The 19,814-nt window shown below is 47.2% G+C and overlaps 18 non-coding genes across 18 annotated transcripts; 4 read left to right on the top strand and 14 right to left on the bottom strand.

Annotated features, from left to right (window-relative positions):
* Nucleotides 1–423: 423 nt before the first annotated feature.
* On the bottom strand, nucleotides 424–530 carry LOC137494696 (U6 spliceosomal RNA). Its single transcript, XR_011014642.1, has one exon. It is a non-coding gene; the product is annotated as a U6 spliceosomal RNA (small nuclear RNA).
* A 423-nt stretch (nucleotides 531–953) lies between these two features.
* On the bottom strand, nucleotides 954–1,060 carry LOC137494848 (U6 spliceosomal RNA). Its single transcript, XR_011014792.1, has one exon. It is a non-coding gene; the product is annotated as a U6 spliceosomal RNA (small nuclear RNA).
* Nucleotides 1,061–1,480: 420 nt separating this feature from the next.
* LOC137494785 (U6 spliceosomal RNA) lies at nucleotides 1,481–1,587 on the bottom strand. Its single transcript, XR_011014731.1, has one exon. It is a non-coding gene; the product is annotated as a U6 spliceosomal RNA (small nuclear RNA).
* Nucleotides 1,588–2,008: 421 nt separating this feature from the next.
* LOC137494973 (U6 spliceosomal RNA) lies at nucleotides 2,009–2,115 on the bottom strand. The gene has a single exon (XR_011014917.1). It is a non-coding gene; the product is annotated as a U6 spliceosomal RNA (small nuclear RNA).
* Nucleotides 2,116–2,540: 425 nt separating this feature from the next.
* On the bottom strand, nucleotides 2,541–2,647 carry LOC137494847 (U6 spliceosomal RNA). The gene has a single exon (XR_011014791.1). It is a non-coding gene; the product is annotated as a U6 spliceosomal RNA (small nuclear RNA).
* Nucleotides 2,648–3,067: 420 nt separating this feature from the next.
* Nucleotides 3,068–3,174, bottom strand: LOC137494583 (U6 spliceosomal RNA). The gene has a single exon (XR_011014529.1). It is a non-coding gene; the product is annotated as a U6 spliceosomal RNA (small nuclear RNA).
* Nucleotides 3,175–3,597: 423 nt separating this feature from the next.
* Nucleotides 3,598–3,704, bottom strand: LOC137494899 (U6 spliceosomal RNA). Its single transcript, XR_011014843.1, has one exon. It is a non-coding gene; the product is annotated as a U6 spliceosomal RNA (small nuclear RNA).
* Nucleotides 3,705–4,127: 423 nt separating this feature from the next.
* Nucleotides 4,128–4,234, bottom strand: LOC137494930 (U6 spliceosomal RNA). The gene has a single exon (XR_011014874.1). It is a non-coding gene; the product is annotated as a U6 spliceosomal RNA (small nuclear RNA).
* Nucleotides 4,235–4,657: 423 nt separating this feature from the next.
* Nucleotides 4,658–4,760, bottom strand: LOC137495090 (U6 spliceosomal RNA). The gene has a single exon (XR_011015035.1). It is a non-coding gene; the product is annotated as a U6 spliceosomal RNA (small nuclear RNA).
* Nucleotides 4,761–9,339: 4,579 nt separating this feature from the next.
* Nucleotides 9,340–9,503, top strand: LOC137494481 (U1 spliceosomal RNA). Its single transcript, XR_011014439.1, has one exon. It is a non-coding gene; the product is annotated as a U1 spliceosomal RNA (small nuclear RNA).
* Nucleotides 9,504–10,648: 1,145 nt separating this feature from the next.
* On the top strand, nucleotides 10,649–10,812 carry LOC137494479 (U1 spliceosomal RNA). Its single transcript, XR_011014437.1, has one exon. It is a non-coding gene; the product is annotated as a U1 spliceosomal RNA (small nuclear RNA).
* Nucleotides 10,813–12,676: 1,864 nt separating this feature from the next.
* On the top strand, nucleotides 12,677–12,759 carry trnal-cag (transfer RNA leucine (anticodon CAG)). The gene has a single exon. It is a non-coding gene; the product is annotated as a tRNA-Leu (tRNA).
* A 1,076-nt stretch (nucleotides 12,760–13,835) lies between these two features.
* trnav-cac (transfer RNA valine (anticodon CAC)) lies at nucleotides 13,836–13,908 on the bottom strand. The gene has a single exon. It is a non-coding gene; the product is annotated as a tRNA-Val (tRNA).
* A 104-nt stretch (nucleotides 13,909–14,012) lies between these two features.
* Nucleotides 14,013–14,085, bottom strand: trnav-aac (transfer RNA valine (anticodon AAC)). The gene has a single exon. It is a non-coding gene; the product is annotated as a tRNA-Val (tRNA).
* Nucleotides 14,086–14,978: 893 nt separating this feature from the next.
* trnav-cac (transfer RNA valine (anticodon CAC)) lies at nucleotides 14,979–15,051 on the bottom strand. Its single transcript has one exon. It is a non-coding gene; the product is annotated as a tRNA-Val (tRNA).
* Nucleotides 15,052–15,155: 104 nt separating this feature from the next.
* On the bottom strand, nucleotides 15,156–15,228 carry trnav-aac (transfer RNA valine (anticodon AAC)). Its single transcript has one exon. It is a non-coding gene; the product is annotated as a tRNA-Val (tRNA).
* Nucleotides 15,229–16,559: 1,331 nt separating this feature from the next.
* trnal-cag (transfer RNA leucine (anticodon CAG)) lies at nucleotides 16,560–16,642 on the top strand. Its single transcript has one exon. It is a non-coding gene; the product is annotated as a tRNA-Leu (tRNA).
* A 1,248-nt stretch (nucleotides 16,643–17,890) lies between these two features.
* trnav-aac (transfer RNA valine (anticodon AAC)) lies at nucleotides 17,891–17,963 on the bottom strand. The gene has a single exon. It is a non-coding gene; the product is annotated as a tRNA-Val (tRNA).
* Nucleotides 17,964–19,814: the final 1,851 nt, after the last annotated feature.

Genomic DNA, 19,814 nt, shown 5'->3' with positions numbered 1-19,814 from the left:
GGACGAGTGGACAGGCTCAGGGCATATGTACGCCTCGAGTCCCAGCAATGTTCCTCCAAGGTGGTGGGACCTGGAGAGCCATGTTCCCACTTGTATGCCGTGCACTACAGAGCTTTGGCCCTGTCAGTGCTAGGCACACTGATTGATGCAGTAGGTCACCAAGTTTATGGACAGGGGGAAATTAGAGTGTCAGGATAGCCTATGGCAAAGTCCCAGTAAAGCAAGGGCTTTGGAAGTGCATTGGTTGCACAACAAAACAAATGATCAAAGCATCCCACATTCGTTTTCACCATGCATGTAGACTTTCCAGTTGACCCAGCAGCACCTCCCACGATTTGCTAAACTCATCCTCATGCACCATTTGGAATCGTGAAAAGCCTTTTGTCTTTTTGCATTTCTGTACTTTTACCCACGCACTAAAACAGCAATATGGAGCGCTTCACGGATTTGCGTGTCATCCTTTCGCAGGGGCCATGCTAATCTTCTCTGTATCGATCCAATTTTAGTATATGTGCCACCGTAGCGAGCACGGACGAAAGGACAGGCTCAGGGCATATGTACGCCTCGAGTCCCAGCAATGTTCCTCCAAGGTGGTGGGACCTGGAGAGCCATGTTCCCACTTGTATGCCGTGCACTACAGAGCTTTGGCCCTGTCAGTGCTAGGCACACTGATTGATGCAGTAGGTCACCAAGTTTATGGACAGGGGGAAATTAGAGTGTCAGGATAGCCTATGGCAAAGTCCCAGTAAAGCAAGGGCTTTGGAAGTGCATTGGTTGCACAACAAAGCAAACGATCAAAGCATCCCACATTCATTTTCACCATGCATGTAGACTTTCCAGTTGACCCAGCAGCACCTCCCACGATTTGCTAAACCCATCCTCATGCACCATTTGGAATCGTGAAAAGCCTTTTGTCTTTTTTCATTTCTGTACTTTTACCCACGCACTAAAACAGCAATATGGAGCGCTTCACGGATTTGCGTGTCATCCTTTCGCAGGGGCCATGCTAATCTTCTCTGTATCGATCCAATTTTAGTATATGTGCCACCGTAGCAAGCACAGACCAGCGGTCAGGCTCAGGGCATATGTACGCCTCGAGTCCCAGCAATGTTCCTTCAAGGTGGTGGGACCCGAAGAGCCATGTTCCCACTTGTATGCCGTGCACTACAGAGCTTTGGCCCTGTCAGTGCTAGGCACACTGATTGATGCAGTAGGTCACCAAGTTTATGGACAGGGGGAAATTAGAGTGTCAGGATAGCCTATGGCAAAGTCCCACTAAAGCAAGGGCTTTGGAAGTGCATTAGCACAACAAAACAAACGATCAAAGCATCCCACATTCGTTTTCACCATGCATGTAGACTTTCCAGTTGACCCAGCAGCACCTCCCACGATTTGCTAAACCCATCCTCATGCACCATTTGGAATCGTGAAAAGCCTTTTGTCTTTTTGCATTTCTGTACTTTTACCCACGCACTAAAACAGCAATATGTAGCGCTTCACGGATTTGCGTGTCATCCTTTCGCAGGGGCCATGCTAATCTTCTCTGTATCGATCCAATTTTAGTATATGTGCCACCGTAGCGAGCACAGACCAGTGGTCAGGCTCAGGGCATATGTACGCCTCGAGTCCCAGCAATGTTCCTCCAGGGTGGTGGGAACCGGAGAGCCATGTTCCCACTTGTATGCCGTGCACTACAGAGCTTTGGCCCTGTCAGTGCTAGGCACACTGATTGATGCAGTAGGTCACCAAGTTTATGGACGGGGGGGGGAAATTAGAGTGTGAGGATAGCCTATGGCAATCCCACTAAAGCAAGGGCTTTGGAAGTGCATTAGCACAACAAAACAAATGATCAAAGCATCCCACATTCGTTGTCACCATGCATGTAGACTTTCCAGTTGACCCAGCAGCACCTCCCACGATTTGCTAAACCCATCGTCATGCACCATTTGGAAACGTGAAAAGCCTTTTGTCTTTTTTCATTTCTGTACTTTTACCCACGCACTAAAAAAGCAATATGGAGCGCTTCACGGATTTGCGTGTCATCCTTTCTCAGGGGCCATGCTAATCTTCTCTGTATCGATCCAATTTTAGTATATGTGCCACCGTAGCGAGCACAGATCAGCAGTCAGGCTCAGGGCATATGTACGCCTCGAGTCCCAGCAATGTTCCTCCAAGGTGGTGGGACCTGGAGAGCCATGTTCCCACTTGTATGCCGTGCACTACAGAGCTTTGGCCCTGTCAGTGCTAGGCACACTGATTGATGCAGTAGGTCACCAAGTTTATGGACAGGGGGAAATTAGAGTGTCAGGATAGCCTATGGCAAAGTCCCAGTAAAGCAAGGGCTTTGGAAGTGCATTGGTTGCACAACAAAACAAATGATCAAAGCATCCCACATTCGTTTTTTTACCATGCATGTAGACTTTCCAGTTGACCCAGCAGCACCTCCCACGATTTGCTAAACCCATCCTCATGCACCATTTGGAATCGTGAAAAGCCTTTTGTCTTTTTGCATTTCTGTACTTTTACCCACGCACTAAAACAGCAATATGGAGCGCTTCACGGATTTGCGTGTCATCCTTTCGCAGGGGCCATGCTAATCTTCTCTGTATCGATCCAATTTTAGTATATGTGCCACCGTAGCAAGCACAGACCAGGGGTCAGGCTCAGGGCATATGTACGCCTCGAGTCCCAGCAATGTTCCTTCAAGGTGGTGGGACCCGAAGAGCCATGTTCCCACTTGTATGCCGTGCACTACAGAGCTTTGGCCCTGTCAGTGCTAGGCACACTGATTGATGCAGTAGGTCACCAAGTTTATGGACAGGGGGAAATTAGAGTGTCAGGATAGCCTATGGCAAAGTCCCACTAAAGCAAGGGCTTTGGAAGTGCATTAGCACAACAAAACAAACGATCAAAGCATCCCACATTCGTTTTCACCATGCATGTAGACTTTCCAGTTGACCCAGCAGCACCTCCCACGATTTGCTAAACCCATCCTCATGCACCATTTGGAATCGTGAAAAGCCTTTTGTCTTTTTGCATTTCTGTACTTTTACCCACGCACTAAAAAAGCAATATGGAGCGCTTCACGGATTTGCGTGTCATCCTTTCGCAGGGGCCATGCTAATCTTCTCTGTATCGATCCAATTTTAGTATATGTGCCACCGTAGCGAGCACAGATCAGCAGTCAGGCTCAGGGCATATGTACGCCTCGAGTCCCAGCAATGTTCCTCCAAGGTGGTGGGACCTGGAGAGCCATGTTCCCACTTGTATGCCGTGCACTACAGAGCTTTGGCCCTGTCAGTGCTAGGCACACTGATTGATGCAGTAGGTCACCAAGTTTATGGACAGGGGGAAATTAGAGTGTCAGGATAGCCTATGGCAAAGTCCCAGTAAAGCAAGGGCTTTGGAAGTGCATTGGTTGCACAACAAAACAAATGATCAAAGCATCCCACATTCGTTTTCACCATGCATGTAGACTTTCCAGTTGACCCAGCAGCACCTCCCACGATTTGCTAAACCCATCCTCATGCACCATTTGGAATCGTGAAAAGCCTTTTGTCTTTTTGCATTTCTGTACTTTTACCCACGCACTAAAACAGCAATATGGAGCGCTTCACGGATTTGCGTGTCATCCTTCCGCAGGGGCCATGCTAATCTTCTCTGTATCGATCCAATTTTAGTATATGTGCCACCGTAGCGAGCACGGACGATTGGACAGGCTCAGGGCATATGTACGCCTCGAGTCCCAGCAATGTTCCTCCAAGGTGGTGGGACCTGGAGAGCCATGTTCCCACTTGTATGCCGTGCACTACAGAGCTTTGGCCCTGTCAGTGCTAGGCACACTGATTGATGCAGTAGGTCACCAAGTTTATGGACAGGGGGAAATTAGAGTGTCAGGATAGCCTATGGCAAAGTCCCAGTAAAGCAAGGGCTTTGGAAGTGCATTGGTTGCACAACAAAGCAAACGATCAAAGCATCCCACATTCGTTTTCACCATGCATGTAGACTTTCCAGTTGACCCAGCAGCACCTCCCACGATTTGCTAAACCCATCCTCATGCACCATTTGGAAACGTGAAAAGCCTTTTGTCTTTTTTCATTTCTGTACTTTTACCCACGCACTAAAACTGCAATATGGAGCGCTTCACGGATTTGCGTGTCATCCTTTCGCAGGGGCCATGCTAATCTTCTCTGTATCGATCCAATTTTAGTATATGTGCCACCGTAGCGAGCACAGATCATCAGTCAGGCTCAGGGCATATGTACGCCTCGAGTTCCAGCAATGTTCCTCCAAGGTGGTGGGACCTGGAGAGCCATGTTCCCACTTGTATGCCGTGCACTACAGAGCTTTGGCCCTGTCAGTGCTAGGCACACTGATTGATGCAGTAGGTCACCAAGTTTATGGACAGGGGGAAATTAGAGTGTCAGGATAGCCTATGGCAAAGTCCCAGTAAAGCAAGGGCTTTGGAAGTGCATTGGTTGCACAACAAAGCAAACGATCAAAGCATCCCACATTCATTTTCACCATGCATGTAGACTTTCCAGTTGACCCAGCAGCACCTCCCACGATTTGCTAAACCCATCCTCATGCACCATTTGGAATCGTGAAAAGCCTTTTGTCTTTTTGCATTTCTGTACTTTTACCCACGCACTAAAACAGCAATATGGAGCGCTTCACGGATTTGCGTGTCATCCTTTCGCAGGGGCCATGCTAATATTCTCTGTATCGATCCAAGTATATGTTTTTTTTTTTTCAAAACATCAGTTCAGAAGCATATAAAAATATCATTTACAAACATTCCTTATGACATTATGTTGGTTTCAAAACAGCAAAACAACAAGCATAATCATTCTGGCAAATCTATTTTCAAACCATCTAGTGAGTACGTAATATAAGGAGTATTCAACATAAACGTTTTGTAAAATTCAGTCTCTTTTTCTTCCATTCTAAAATATTGTTCCACAGTTTTAATATAGTTTTCCAGTTTCTTTTATACATTGTCCATAACTCCATTTTAGCATGTTTATTTTTAACAATGTTTCTCCTTTCTCAAATTACAGTTCTTGCAACTGATAGAAACAAATAGGCAATTCTTGTTTTACTTCCATTAAAACTAGGGATGCACGATATATCGGCGCCCATATCGTTATTGTCCGATAAATGCTATTTTTAGAAATTTTTGAGAACACATTCTTGAAAATCTTTCTCATTTTCCTTTAAAAACATTTTCCCATTATTCCTTCATTCGAATCTATGATTTCAAAACTTTCTGGATCCACACCTACAAATGTTTTCATAATTTATCGTCCACCCAAACTAAATGATGAATTTCTAAATGACTTTGCTGCTTTTTAACACATATTACCACCCTCTCACCTAATATTATGGTTTTAGGAGATTTTAATATTCATGTGGATAATTTTAATAACTCCCTTACAAGAGATTTTATATCCTGTCTTGAGAGCTTTGGACTTCAACAGCATGTCAATGTTCCCACACACTCTAAAGGACACACCCTCAACCTCATCTGCTGCTCTGGTGTTTCACCCATTGACCTCTCTGCTGAGGAACTCCCTATAACGGATAATTTTCTCCTCTGATTTAATTTTGCACTCTCTGTTTCTTCCACCAAATCTCTCCGTACTATTTCCTTCCGTAACATAAAACATATTAATTTAAAATCCTTTTTTTGCTAGTATTAACTCTCTTCCTGAAATTACTAACCTTTCATCACCAAATGATTTAGTTTCTCATTACAACACTGGACTTCACTATAAGTCTCTGTAATAAAGTTCACGGCCCTTTGGCCGCCTGGAAGAAGGAGGCGGAGAACCGACGTAGTTTAAAATTATTTATTAATAACAGGGACGGCAGCTCCTCACGGAGACAATGGGGGGGTTGGCGCCACAGCCCCTGCGAGACCTATATGAGATGGGCCGAGAGAACAGGAGATGAAAAAAAGGAAAGACAGAGTACACCAGGAAAGGGGAGAGAGGAAAATGAAAAAAAAAATTGGGGTTCGGTTCTCCAGACACGCTGCCACTCGGTCCTCCACCAGCTGAGAGATGCGATGACGTGCTGGGAGCCCTGTGGAGGAATCTATCCACCCGTCTGTCTTCTGGCGTCCGGCGCCGGTTCTCCTGGCTGGCTGGCGGCATCTCTGGTCTCCTGCTCCGCTTCCGTGGATGGATGCAGGCTCTGGCATCATGGTGGATCGCGGCAACTCCCCCGGGTTCTGTGGGATGGCTCCCTTCAGCACTTTCCCCTTCAGTGGTGAGCCCTGCGTCTCCTGCTCCTCCCCATGCTGGGAGACGGCAGCAGGCAGATCCTTTCCTCGCCAGCCTCAGGCCGCCCCGGCACTCTGGGCAGACGAACAGGTTTCTCCCCCACTCTGGTTAACTCCCAAACACTCGCCCCTCTCTCAGCGGCAAGGGCATCTGGACAACGCGTCCCTCCTTCTCCCGGGCTTCGGCACCACTGTAATAAAGTTCATGGCCCTTTGGCCGCCAGAAAGAAGGAGGCGGAGAACCAACGCAGTTTTAAAATATTTATTAATAACAGGGACGGCAGTCTCCGTGTCTAAACCAAAACGGACGGACGGCAGCTCCTCACGAAGACTGCCGTCAAACTGAAAGCAAAAGTAAAATATGTCCGGGCCCGGTCCTCTCTCGGCTTCCTCTGCCATAGTTCCTCCTTTTATGGTCCAGAGCTCCTTCCGTGGGATCCGAGGCAGGTGCGCACCGCAGGTGTATCCACTTACGCGGTGGCCTTACTCCGTTCCCACGGCTCTCGGCCACGCCCCCTCGCCACAGTCTCATATGGATTTTTTGAACATCTGACAGAAATAAAGTCAATCAGGTAAGCAATGAGCGTAGCTGCTGCTGCTTCTCTTCTGTTTCTGCATATTAACAGCAGGTGTTCATCATCAGTCCTCAATCATCACTTAATTAAACTCATCATCGGCTCATTAACTTTACTCTGCTGCTGAGTAAATTTTGCTCATATGCTCAAATTTTGCTCATTTGCTCAAATTTTGGATCATATGTTTTGTCCCAGCTAAGATCTTAAAATGTTCTTTACTTCTCATAGTAACAAATAATGATAATAATTGTCATGGTCACATATATTGCTGTATATGAAGGGATATTTATTTATTAGCATGATGGTTGCTATATTTTAATGAAACAACTGTTTACTATGTGAATGGAGCTATCAAACCGACACGAGCGTTGAAAATAATACATAAGCTAAACTTTTTCAGGTTTTGTGCAGCCATATATACATATAAGTAATATCACAGTATAAAAATAACCTACAACACGAAATCTCTAGGACAGGTGAACTTTCTGACGACACAGCGTCACCAGCACAGACCAAACACTGCACAAAGAATGAGATATTTTAAACATGATGTGACCTTAGCATTAATGTAACAATAAAAATAACTTACCGCACAAAATCTCTGTAATGGATGAACGTCTGACAGCGCAGCATCAGGCACACAGACAAAATACTGCAAACACAGTGAAATATTTTAAATGTGATGTGAGCAAAACATACTGTTTATCAGAACAGGATAAAAATAACCTACCGCTCTAAATCACTATGACAGGTGTACTTGCTGACAGCGCAGCCTCACGAACAAAGACAAAATGCTGCACAAAGAGTGAAAAACTTCGAACGTGATGTAACCAGAACATATTGTGCATCAATATAACAGTATAAAAATAACTTACCACACGAAATCTCAACAACAGGTGTACTTTCTGAAGGCGCAGCCTCACGAATACTGCTCAAAAAGTGAGATATTTCAAACATGTCGTGAACAAAACATACTGTGCATCAATATAACAGTATAAAAATAACTTTCCACACAAAATCACTTTAACATACGAATTAATCTCGACAGCAGATGAACTTTCTGACCCGATAAATTGAGCATTCAGAGCAAGAGAAACTTTGGAAAATCCTCAGCGCTGATTGGCCCTGATTTTAAACTTTAGACAATGCATCCCTCCGATTAGCCCAGGGTCTAAGCAAACTGTAGACAATCGCGGCTTCTCGTTGGACGAGAGTCTACAGTCTACAGTTACCATTGCACGTTCCCTGGGCAGATGTCTGCGAACTCCCCAAATGTGGGAATCTCGACTGCATAATTTCTGGTAGTGGGGGACTGCGTTCGCGCTCTCCCCTGAGCACAGTGGTTCAAGACAGAGTTCAGGCGGTAGCGTCGGGCCCGGCTGGAGCGGCGCTTCCCTCTCTTCCTCGTCCTTTGCCAAGCCTCTTTTGCTCCAGTAGAGCTGCGCGCGCCTGTGGAAGGCCTGCCCACCCGTCGCTGGAAGAGTCTGTTCTGACGCCGAAAACTACTCGAAAGGTCCCCCCTCAAAGCGGTTTGACCAGGTGAAGGAACACGCAAAGAGAGCCCCCGGTGGCTTTTTTCCGCCAAGCGAGTGTGCCCTGTGGAATGTCAGGATTTTATTTGCCGGCCTGCCGCTGTTACTGATGGAACGAATGCAGACCGTGTGAAAGGTCATCATTTTATCTGCCATTAAGTAAGCGAACGCTTCTGCTCGGATCAGAGGTAACTTTGTTTCAAGAACTGCAATCTTTTGCAGACGTCTGTGGCGTTTTAGGCAGAGGGACGGTTCTAAACCAATCTGAACCAGAGGCAATTTCGCAGCCAGCCGTCGGTGGTTTCCCGTCCCAGGAATGTAAGGTGCTTGCAGCGAGAGGTTGTTTCGTTAGCGCTTCCGCTTTCGTCAGTGAAGTTCTTTTGCGGAACGTTTGTAGATCCCGTCGTCTTCTTCAAGCTATGTCGTTTGAGCACTGTGCTGATAGGCTGACGTAAGAAAACAGGACGAAAATATACAAGGCAAGAGTGCAAAGCACGGAGCTCTAGGCAAAGGCGGTCCGAACCGCAGCAAAGCAGGAGGTCGACATGTCCAAATAGACCAAATCAGAAACTAAGCAGAGAAAAACGACATCTGTAGAGAAAGAAAACAGATGGAGGAAAAGAAAGAAAGAACAGGAGGATCCCCTCCCCTCCCCCCATAGAGGGTCTGTTATCCCCAGATCGAGTGCGTCCAGTGGAATCCATGTGTTGGCAGCCCCAACTGATGACAAAACACAAAGCAAGCATCTGGAGGAAGCTCAAACTCTTCATGCGTTGCCACAGTTACTAGCGAGTGGTTTGCAGGCACAGGCACGTCTGCTGCAAGTACAGCGCCGTCAGGGGACAGGGGTTGCTGGCCCATTCCCCATGCTCGGTTGCTGGGCATCACCGCCCTGGAGTACGGCCGATAGAAAACAGCGGCTGCCATTTGCGCCACCCGGCAACTCATACCTACCTGGCAGGGGAGATACCATGATCAAGAAGGTGGTTCACCCAGGGCAAGGCTTGGCCATTGCACTCCGGCCACGCTGACCCCTGCGAATTCCCCAAATGTTGGAATCTCCACGTCATAATTTCTGGTAGTGGGGGACTGCGTTCGCGCTCTCCCCTGAGTACAGTGGTTCAAGACAGAGTTCAGACAGTAGCGTCGGACCCGGCTGGAGCGGCGCTTCCCTCTCTTCCTCGTCCTTTGCCAAGCCTCTTTTGCTCCAGTAGAGCTGCGCGCGCCTGTGGAAGGCCTGCCCACCCGTCGCTGGAAGAGTCTGTTCTGACGCCGAAAACTACTCGAAAGGTCCCCCCTCAAAGCGGTTTGACCAGGTGAAGGAACACGCAAAGAGAGCCCCCGGTGGCTTTTGTCCGCCAAGCGAGTGTGCCCTGTGGAATGTCAGGATTTTATTTGCCGGCCTGCCGCTGTTACTGATGGAACGAATGCAGACCGTGTGAAAGGTCATCATTTTATCTGCCATTAAGTAAGCGAACGCTTCTGCTCGGATCAGAGGTAACTTTGTTTCAAGAACTGCAATCTTTTGCAGACGTCTGTGGCGTTTTAGGCAGAGGGACGGTTCTAAACCAATCTGAACCAGAGGCAATTTCGCAGCCAGCCGTCGGTGGTTTCCCGTCCCAGGAATGTAAGGTGCTTGCAGCGAGAGGTTGTTTCGTTAGCGCTTCCGCTTTCGTCAGTGAAGTTCTTTTGCGGAACGTTTGTAGATCCCGTCGTGTTCTTCAAGCTATGTCGTTTGAGCACTGTGCTGATAGGCTGACGTAAGAAAACAGGACGAAAATATACAAGGCAAGAGTGCAAAGCACGGAGCTCTAGGCAAAGGCGGTCCGAACCGCAGCAAAGCAGGAGGTCGACATGTCCAAATAGACCAAATCAGAAACTAAGCAGAGAAAAACGACATCTGTAGAGAAAGAAAACAGATGGAGGAAAAGAAAGAAAGAACAGGAGGATCCCCTCCCCTCCCCCCATAGAGGGTCTGTTATCCCCAGATCGAGTGCGTCCAGTGGAATCCATGTGTTGGCAGCCCCAACTGATGACAAAACACAAAGCAAGCATCTGGAGGAAGCTCAAACTCTTCATGCGTTGCCACAGTTACTAGCGAGTGGTTTGCAGGCACAGGCACGTCTGCTGCAAGTACAGCGCCGTCAGGGGACAGGGGTTGCTGGCCCATTCCCCATGCTCGGTTGCAGGGCATCACCGCCCTGGAGTACGGCCGATAGAAAACGGCGGCTGCCATTTGCGCCACCTGGCAACTCATACCTACCTGGCAGGGGAGATACCATGATCAAGAAGGTGGTTCACCCAGGGCAAGGCTTGGCCATTGCACTCCGGCCACGCTGACCCCTGCGAATTCCCCAAATGTTGGAATCTCCACGTCATAATTTCTGGTAGTGGGGGACTGCGTTCGCGCTCTCCCCTGAGTACAGTGGTTCAAGACAGAGTTCAGGCAGTAGCGTCGGACCTGGCTGGAGCGGCGCTTCCCTCTCTTCCTCGTCCTTTGCCAAGCCTCTTTTGCTTCAGTAGAGCTGCGCGCGCCTGTGGAAGGCCTGCCCACCCGTCGCTAGAAGAGTCTGTTCTGACGCCGAAAACTACTCGAAAGGTCCCCCCTCAAAGCGGTTTGACCAGGTGAAGGAACACGCAAAGAGAGCCCCCGGTGGCTTTTGTCCGCCAAGCGAGTGTGCCCTGTGGAATGTCAGAATTTTATTTGCCGGCCGGCCGCTGTTACTGACAGAACGAATGTAGACCGTGTGAAAGGTCATCATTTTTTCTGCCATTGAGTAAGCGAACGCTTCTGCTCGGATCAGAGGTAACTTTGTTTCAAGAACTGCAATCTTTTGCAGACGTCTGTCGTTTAAGGTTTGCAGGGAATTTTTTCGTCAAATCCTCGTACAACGTCAAGTCATGACATTTGACAGATCCACGCCGTAGTATCATGGGTCATCCAGTGAGCAGAGAGCCATAAAACAAGGATAAAACAAGGATAAAACAAGGATAAAACAAGGCGTACGCATTGGTCAATCGAGCGGACAAAGCCAACTCAGCGTGACAAGCTCCCTGCAGGTATTAGGGCCAATTTACAATCCGGGCCCGACACAGCTGTACAGGTCCTTGCGAAATGTCCCCTTTCGTCACATTTGAAGCACCTGAATTCTGGGCGTTTCTTCATCACATTTTCTGAGCTCATGCATAGTCGACAGGTTTTTACCTGATTGGTGTGCATGACTCTAAAGTGCTGTGGCGCTTCCGCCGTCTCGATTTTGGTACTGTATGGTAAGGAGACCATCTCTTCCGGAAATCTGTTTTTTACAAACCTTGTTCCATCTTCTATGTTTGTGCCAGGATACAATCTTCTTTTAATTTTAGATATGGGGAAAACTCCCCATCTCTCTAGCTTGCTTAAAATTTCTTCATTTGCTAGGTAAACAGGCAGATGCTTGAACGAAACAACATAGTCTCTGTTTTGTAACCTCCGTACTTCAGATTTCACTCCTTTAATTGTCAATCCATTGTCTATTAAAATTTCGGTGTCATCTTCAGTCTCCATTGTTACTTCATACTCCCTTTGTTTGTTTGGGTCTCACCGCCAGCATTCTTCCTTCTCCAATCAGCTCCGTGACTGCTTTGGTTATATCAAATCTTCTTGCATCTTTTACATTTTCTACTTCTACAGTTACTGTTGCTTCCTTTGTGCATACTCTTCTTTGTACCTCTTGCTTATCCTTACCTTTCTCACCTCTTCGTTGGCCGGGCTCTTCATTTTATTTATCTCTTTGTCTGTTGTCAAGTCCATTTTCTTTACCTCTCCGTCTATTATCCAGCCCATTTTCTTTATCCTTTCTTGCAAGTCCCTCCATCTCCATGTCGTTGCCGGGGAATCTGTCCATGATTAAAAATAAAACACACTACATAACCACCCTTCAGTCAGCAAAATGCTGCTGTTAGGTGGTTTTTAAAGACAAAAAGAAAACAAAGAAACAAAAACACTCAAGGTCAATAAACAAAAAGGTAGACAAACAAAATGGGGAGAGCCTTTCTCTCCTTACTGCTGCCAACTCACTTCCTGTTTGCTCTATAGCCCCCTCAGGGTGGTGTGGCCGTAAGCAATGACAGCTGTCAAGTGTTGGCTATTGAAACTAGGCGCAGCCCCAGGAGGCGAGCACAGATTAGCTGCCTGCAGCGCCAATGAGCTGGACAGCCGGAGCTGGGCAAGCTGTGAAGCACCAGATTCCATGTCACGGTACTGCGGTGTGGCTCCCAGGAGACAGCTCCTGCCAAGCTTGCATGTCAGGATGGCCGAGCGGTCTAAGGCGCTGCGTTCAGGTCGCAGTCTCCACTGGAGGCGTGGGTTCGAATCCCACTTCTGACAAACCGAGCTTGCGGCAGTGCGCTCAGGCTGAATTCTTTAACTCTCTGCCCCCATGTCCGAATGATACAGTAACACTGACAACGTGCCACATCACGCGGGCTTTAATGCAAGTGCACTGAAAGGGGATCAAAAGAATTGTCCTGGGATGGTGTTGCTTTTTAAGGTTTGCAGGGCATTTTTTTCGTCAAATCCTCGTACAACGTCAAGTCATGACATTTGACAGATCCATGCCCTTGTATCGTGGATCATCCAGTGAGCAGAGAGCCAATTGAGAATGTGCGTAAAAGCAAATCTGAATGTTTCCGCCCAGTTGCTAACAGGAGACCCTCCGCTTGTAAAGCCATCGTGATAACCACAGGAGCCTCCGGTTAGGGTGAGAGCACTGTCTTGTGGTGCCAGCGCAGAGAGACGGAAAGTCACTTTCCACAATGTTTTCATTCAATGTTCTACGCTGGTGGAATCACCTTCCCATTCCCACTCGGATTACGGATACACCGGTGTCCTTCAAACGACAGCTAACACCCATCTCTTCAGAGTACACCCGAACCCCGGTGAATATCCCTCTCTCTAAAGAAAACGAAACTCCTACTCCAGCACTAAATTCTCTGAGCACAAACAAATTACTTGGAATAAATAGCCCTTTTTCGTATGCATTGCCTCGTCTTGTTGAATACCTCCACTATTGTATGTCGCTTTGGACAAAAGTGTCCGCTAATTGTATGCTTCCGCCCAGTTTCGAACAGGAGACCTTTAGCGTGTAATGCAAACATGATAAACACTACACTACGGAAACCAATAGGCCAGTGCTGCTTCAAGTATTTATAGTCTTTTTTTATAGAGCTGTCTTGTACGGTCTGCACCGTGAAGGGCCAGCAAACGCACTGGCCACCTGCTCATGCACAACACAAAGCTAAAAGAAATCAGATTCTACGCAAGTTTACGACACCGCGAGGGGCGGTAAACACTGAGCTGAATTCAAACTTCTAGCCTCAAACCGCTCTGCAGAAAGAATGTTTTCAGTGAACGTCAGTACTCAACAGAAGCCTGATTTGACAATTGTCATAAAAGCCAGAGGTTGTTTCCGCCCAGTTTCGAACTGGGGACCTTTCGCGTGTGAGGCGAACGTGATAACCACTACACTACAGAAACCTTCAGGCAGGTCGAGCTGATAACCCTTTTTGATTGGGTGCCTGTCGACGATCATTGCTGGTGCGGCAGTGGATGCTATTATTTTCTCGCCAAAAGAAGAGCACTGTTTCTGCTCGGTTTCGAACCGAGGACCTTTCGCGTGTTAGGCGAACGTGATGACCACTACACTACAGAAACCCCACAAGTGCTTTCACCAGCGAAGTTAGGCCTGCAAGGATAAAACAAGGCGTACGCGTTGGTCAATCGAGCGGACAAAGCCAACTCGGCGTGACAAGCTCCCTGCAGGTATTAGGGCCAATTTACAATCCGGGCCCGACACAGCTGTACAGGTCCTTGCGAAATGTCCCATATCGTCACATTTGAAGCACCTGAAGCACTGTCTTGTGGTGCCAGCGCAGAGAGACGGAAAGTCACTTTCCACAATGTTTTCATTCAATGTTCTACGCTGGTGGAATCACCTTCCCATTCCCACTCGGATTACGGATACACCGGTGTCCTTCAAACGACAGCTAACACCCATCTCTTCAGAGTACACCCGAACCCCGGTGAATATCCCTCTCTCTAAAGAAAACGAAACTCCTACTCCAGCACTAAATTCTCTGAGCACAAACAAATTACTTGGAATAAATAGCCCTTTTTCGTATGCATTGCCTTGTCTTGTTGAATACCTCCACTATTGTATGTCGCTTTGGACAAAAGTGTCCGCTAATTGTATGCTTCCGCCCAGTTTCGAACAGGAGACCTTTAGCGTGTAATGCAAACATGATAAACACTACACTACGGAAACCAATAGGCCAGTGCTGCTTCAAGTATTTATAGTCTTTTTTTATAGAGCTGTCTTGTACTGTCTGCACCGTGAAGGGCCAGCAAACGCACTGGCCACCTGCTCATGCACAACACAAAGCTAAAAGAAATCAGATTCTACGCAAGTTTGCGACACCGCGAGGGGCGGTAAACACTGAGCTGAATTCAAACTTCTAGCCTCACACCGCTCTGCAGAAAGAATGTTTTCAGTGAACGTCAGTACTCAACAGAAGCCTGATTTGACAATTGTCATAAAAGCCAGAGGTTGTTTCCGCCCAGTTTCGAACTGGGGACCTTTCGCGTGTGAGGCGAACGTGATAACCACTACACTACAGAAACCTTCAGGCAGATCGAGCTGATAACCCTTTTTGATTGGGTGCCTGTCGACGATCATTGCTGGTGCGGCAGTGGATGCTATTATTTTCTCGCCAAAAGAAGAGCACTGTTTCTGCTCGGTTTCGAACCGAGGACCTTTCGCGTGTTAGGCGAACGTGATGACCACGACACTACAGAAACCCCACAAGTGGTTTCACCAGCGAAGTTAGGCCTGCAAGGATAAAACAAGGCGTACGCGTTGATCAATCGAGCGGACAAAGCCAACTCGGCGTGACAAGCTCCCTGCAGGTATTAGGGCCAATTTACAATCCGGGCCCGACACAGCTGTACAGGTCCTTGCGAAATGTCCCCTTTCGTCACATTTGAAGCACCTGAATTCTGGGCGTTCCTTCATCACATTTTCTGAGCTCATGCATAGTCGACAGGTTTTTACCTGATTGGTGTGCATGACTCTAAAGTGCTGTGGCGCTTCCGCCGTCTCGATTTTGGTACTGTATGGTAAGGAGACCATCTCTTCCGGAAATCTGTTTTTTACAAACCTTGTTCCATCTTCTATGTTTGTGCCAGGATACAATCTTCTTTTAATTTTAGATATGGGGAAAACTCCCCATCTCTCTAGCTTGCTTAAAATTTCTTCATTTGCTAGGTAAACAGGCAGATGCTTGAACGAAACAACATAGTCTCTGTTTTGTAACCTCCGTACTTCAGATTTCACTCCTTTAATTGTCAATCCATTGTCTATTAAAATTTCAGTGTCATCTTCAGTCTCCATTGTTACTTCATACTCCTTTTGTTTGTTTGGGTCTCACCGCCAGCATTCTTCCTTCTCCAATCAGCTCCGTGACTGCTTTGGTTATATCAAATCTTCTTGCATCTTTTACATTTTCTACTTCTACAGTTACTGTTGCTTCCTTTGTGCATACTCTTCTTTGTACCTCTTGCTTATCCTTACCTTTCTCACCTCTTCGTTGGCCGGGCTCTTCATTTTATTTATCTCTTTGTCTGTTGTCAAGTCCATTTTCTTTACCTCTCCGTCTATTATCCAGCCCATTTTCTTTATCCTTTCTTGCAAGTCCCTCCATTTCCATGTCGTTGCCGGGGAATCTGTCCATGATTAAAAATAAAACACACTACATAACCACCCTTCAGTCAGCAAAATGCTGCTGTTAGGTGGTTTTTAAAGACAAAAAGAAAACAAAGAAACAAAAACACTCAAGGTCAATAAACAAAAAGGTAGACAAACAAAATGGGGAGAGCCTTTCTCTCCTTACTGCTGCCAACTCACTTCCTGTTTGCTCTATAGCCCCCTCAGGGTGGTGTGGCCGTAAGCAATGACAGCTGTCAAGTGTTGGCTATTGAAACTAGGCGCAGCCCCAGGAGGTGAGCACAGATTAGCTGCCTGCAGCGCCAATGAGCTGGACAGCCGGAGCTGGGCAAGCTGTGAAGCACCAGATTCCATGTCACGGTACTGCGGTGTGACTCCCAGGAGACAGCTCCTGCCAAACTTGCATGTCAGGATGGCCGAGCGGTCTAAGGCGCTGCGTTCAGGTCGCAGTCTCCACTGGAGGCGTGGGTTCGAGTCCCACTTCTGACAAACCGAGCCTGCGGCAGTGCGCTCAGGCTGAATTCTTTAACTCTCTGCCCCCATGTCCGAACGATACAGTAACACTGACAAAGTGCCGCATCACGCGGGCTTTAATGCAAGTGCACTGAAAGGGGATCAAAAGAATTGTCCTGGGATGGTGTTGCTTTTTAAGGTTTGCAGGGCATTTTTTTCGTCAAATCCTCGTACAACGTCAAGTCATGACATTTGACAGATCCATGCCCTTGTATCGTGGATCATCCAGTGAGCAGAGAGCCAATTGAGAATGTGCGTAAAAGCAAATCTGAATGTTTCCGCCCAGTTGCTAACAGGAGACCCTCCGCTTGTAAAGCCATCGTGATAACCACAGGAGCCTCCGGTTAGGGTGAGAGCACTGTCTTGTGGTGCCAGCGCAGAGAGACGGAAAGTCACTTTCCACAATGTTTTCATTCAATGTTCTACGTTGGTGGAATCACCTTCCCATTCCCACTCGGATTACGGATACACCGGTGTCCTTCAAACGACAGCTAACACCCATCTCTTCAGAGTACACCCGAACCCCGGTGAATATCCCTCTCTCTAAAGAAAACGAAACTCCTACTCCAGCACTAAATTCTCTGAGCACAAACAAATTACTTGGAATAAATAGCCCTTTTTCGTATGCATTGCCTTGTCTTGTTGAATACCTCCACTATTGTATGTCGCTTTGGACAAAAGTGTCCGCTAATTGTATGCTTCCGCCCAGTTTCGAACAGGAGACCTTTAGCGTGTAATGCAAACATGATAAACACTACACTACGGAAACCAATAGGCCAGTGCTGCTTCAAGTATTTATAGTCTTTTTTTATAGAGCTGTCTTGTACGGTCTGCACCGTGAAGGGCCAGCAAACGCACTGGCCACCTGCTCATGCACAACACAAAGCTAAAAGAAATCAGATTCTACGCAAGTTTGCGACACCGCGAGGGGCGGTAAACACTGAGCTGAATTCAAACTTCTAGCCTCACACCGCTCTGCAGAAAGAATGTTTTCAGTGAACGTCAGTACTCAACAGAAGCCTGATTTGACAATTGTCATAAAAGCCAGAGGTTGTTTCCGCCCAGTTTCGAACTGGGGACCTTTCGCGTGTGAGGCGAACGTGATAACCACTACGGAAACCTTCAAGCAGATCGAGCTGATAACCCTTTTTGATTGGGTGCCTGTCAAAGATCATTGCTGGTGCGGCAGTGGATGCTATTATTTTCTCGCCAAAAGAAGAGCACTGTTTCTGCTCGGTTTCGAACCGAGGACCTTTCGCGTGTTAGGCGAACGTCATGACCACTACACTACAGAAACCCCACAAGTGCTTTCACCAGCGAAGTTAGGCCTGCAAGGATAAAACAAGGCGTACGCGTTGATCAATCGAGCGGACAAAGCCAACTCGGCGTGACAAGCTCCCTGCAGGTATTAGGGCCAATTTACAATCCGGGCCCGACACAGCTGTACAGGTCCTTATGAAATGTCCCCTTTCGTCACATTTGAAGCACCTTAATTCTGGGCGTTCCTTCATCACATTTTCTGAGCTCATGCATAGTCGACAGGTTTTTACCTGATTGGTGTGCATGACTCTAAAGTGCTGTGGCGCTTCCGCCGTCTCGATTTTGGTACTGTATGGTAAGGAGACCATCTCTTCCGGAAATCTGTTTTTTACAAACCTTGTTCCATCTTCTATGTTTGTGCCAGGATACAATCTTCTTTTAATTTTAGATATGGGGAAAACTCCCCATCTCTCTAGCTTGCTTAAAATTTCTTCATTTGCTAGGTAAACAGGCAGATGCTTGAACGAAACAACATAGTCTCTGTTTTGTAACCTCCGTACTTCAGATTTCACTCCTTTAATTGTCAATCCATTGTCTATTAAAATTTCGGTGTCATCTTCAGTCTCCATTGTTACTTCATACTCCCTTTGTTTGTTTGGGTCTCACCGCCAGCATTCTTCCTTCTCCAATCAGCTCCGTGACTGCTTTGGTTATATCAAATCTTCTTGCATCTTTTACATTTTCTACTTCTACAGTTACTGTTGCTTCCTTTGTGCATACTCTTCTTTGTACCTCTTGCTTATCCTTACCTTTCTCACCTCTTCGTTGGCCGGGCTCTTCATTTTATTTATCTCTTTGTCTGTTGTCAATCCATTTTCTTTATCTCTCCGTCTATTATCCAGCCCATTTTCTTTATCCTTTCTTGCAAGTCCCTCCATTTCCATGTCGTTGCCGGGGAATCTGTCCATGATTAAAAATAAAACACACTACATAACCACCCTTCAGTCAGCAAAATGCTGCTGTTAGGTGGTTTTTAAAGACAAAAAGAAAACAAACAAACAAAAACACTCAAGGTCAATAAACAAAAAGGTAGACAAACAAAATGGGGAGAGCCTTTCTCTCCTTACTGCTGCCAACTCACTTCCTGTTTGCTCTATAGCCCCCTCAGGGTGGTGTGGCCGTAAGCAATGACAGCTGTCAAGTGTTGCCTATTGAAACTAGGCGCAGCCCCAGGAGGCGAGCACAGATTAGCTGCCTGCAGCGCCAATGAGCTGGACAGCCGGAGCTGGGCAAGCTGTGAAGCACCAGATTCCATGTCACGGTACTGCGGTGTGGCTCCCAGGAGACAGCTCCTGCCAAGCTTGCATGTCAGGTTGGCCGAGCGGTCTAAGGCACTGAGTTCAGGTCGCAGTCTTCCCTGGAGGCGTGGGTTCGAATCCCACTTCTGACAAACCGAGCCTGCGGCAGTGTGCTCAGGCTGAATTCTTTAACTCTCTGCCCCCATGTCCGAATGATACAGTAACACTGACAAAGTGCCGCATCACGCGGGCTTTAATGCAAGTGCACTGAAAGGGGATCAAAAGAATTGTCCTGGGATGGTGTTGCTTTTTAAGGTTTGCAGGGCATTTTTTTCGTCAAATCCTCGTACAACGTCAAGTCATGACATTTGACAGATCCATGCCCTTGTATCGTGGATCATCCAGTGAGCAGAGAGCCAATTGAGAATGTGGGTAAAAGCAAATCTGAATGTTTCCGCCCAGTTGCTAACAGGAGACCCTCCGCTTGTAAAGCCATCGTGATAACCACAGGAGCCTCCGGTTAGGGTGAGAGCACTGTCTTGTGGTGCCAGCGCAGAGAGACGGAAAGTCACTTTCCACAATGTTTTCAT

The sequence above is a fragment of the Danio rerio genome, chromosome 4 (genome assembly GCF_049306965.1).
Source record: "Danio rerio strain Tuebingen ecotype United States chromosome 4, GRCz12tu, whole genome shotgun sequence".
In the NCBI taxonomy this organism is placed as follows: Eukaryota; Metazoa; Chordata; class Actinopteri; order Cypriniformes; family Danionidae; genus Danio; species Danio rerio.
The sequence above is the reverse complement of the archived record's forward strand: the minus strand, read 5'-3'. Positions and strand labels throughout refer to the sequence as shown.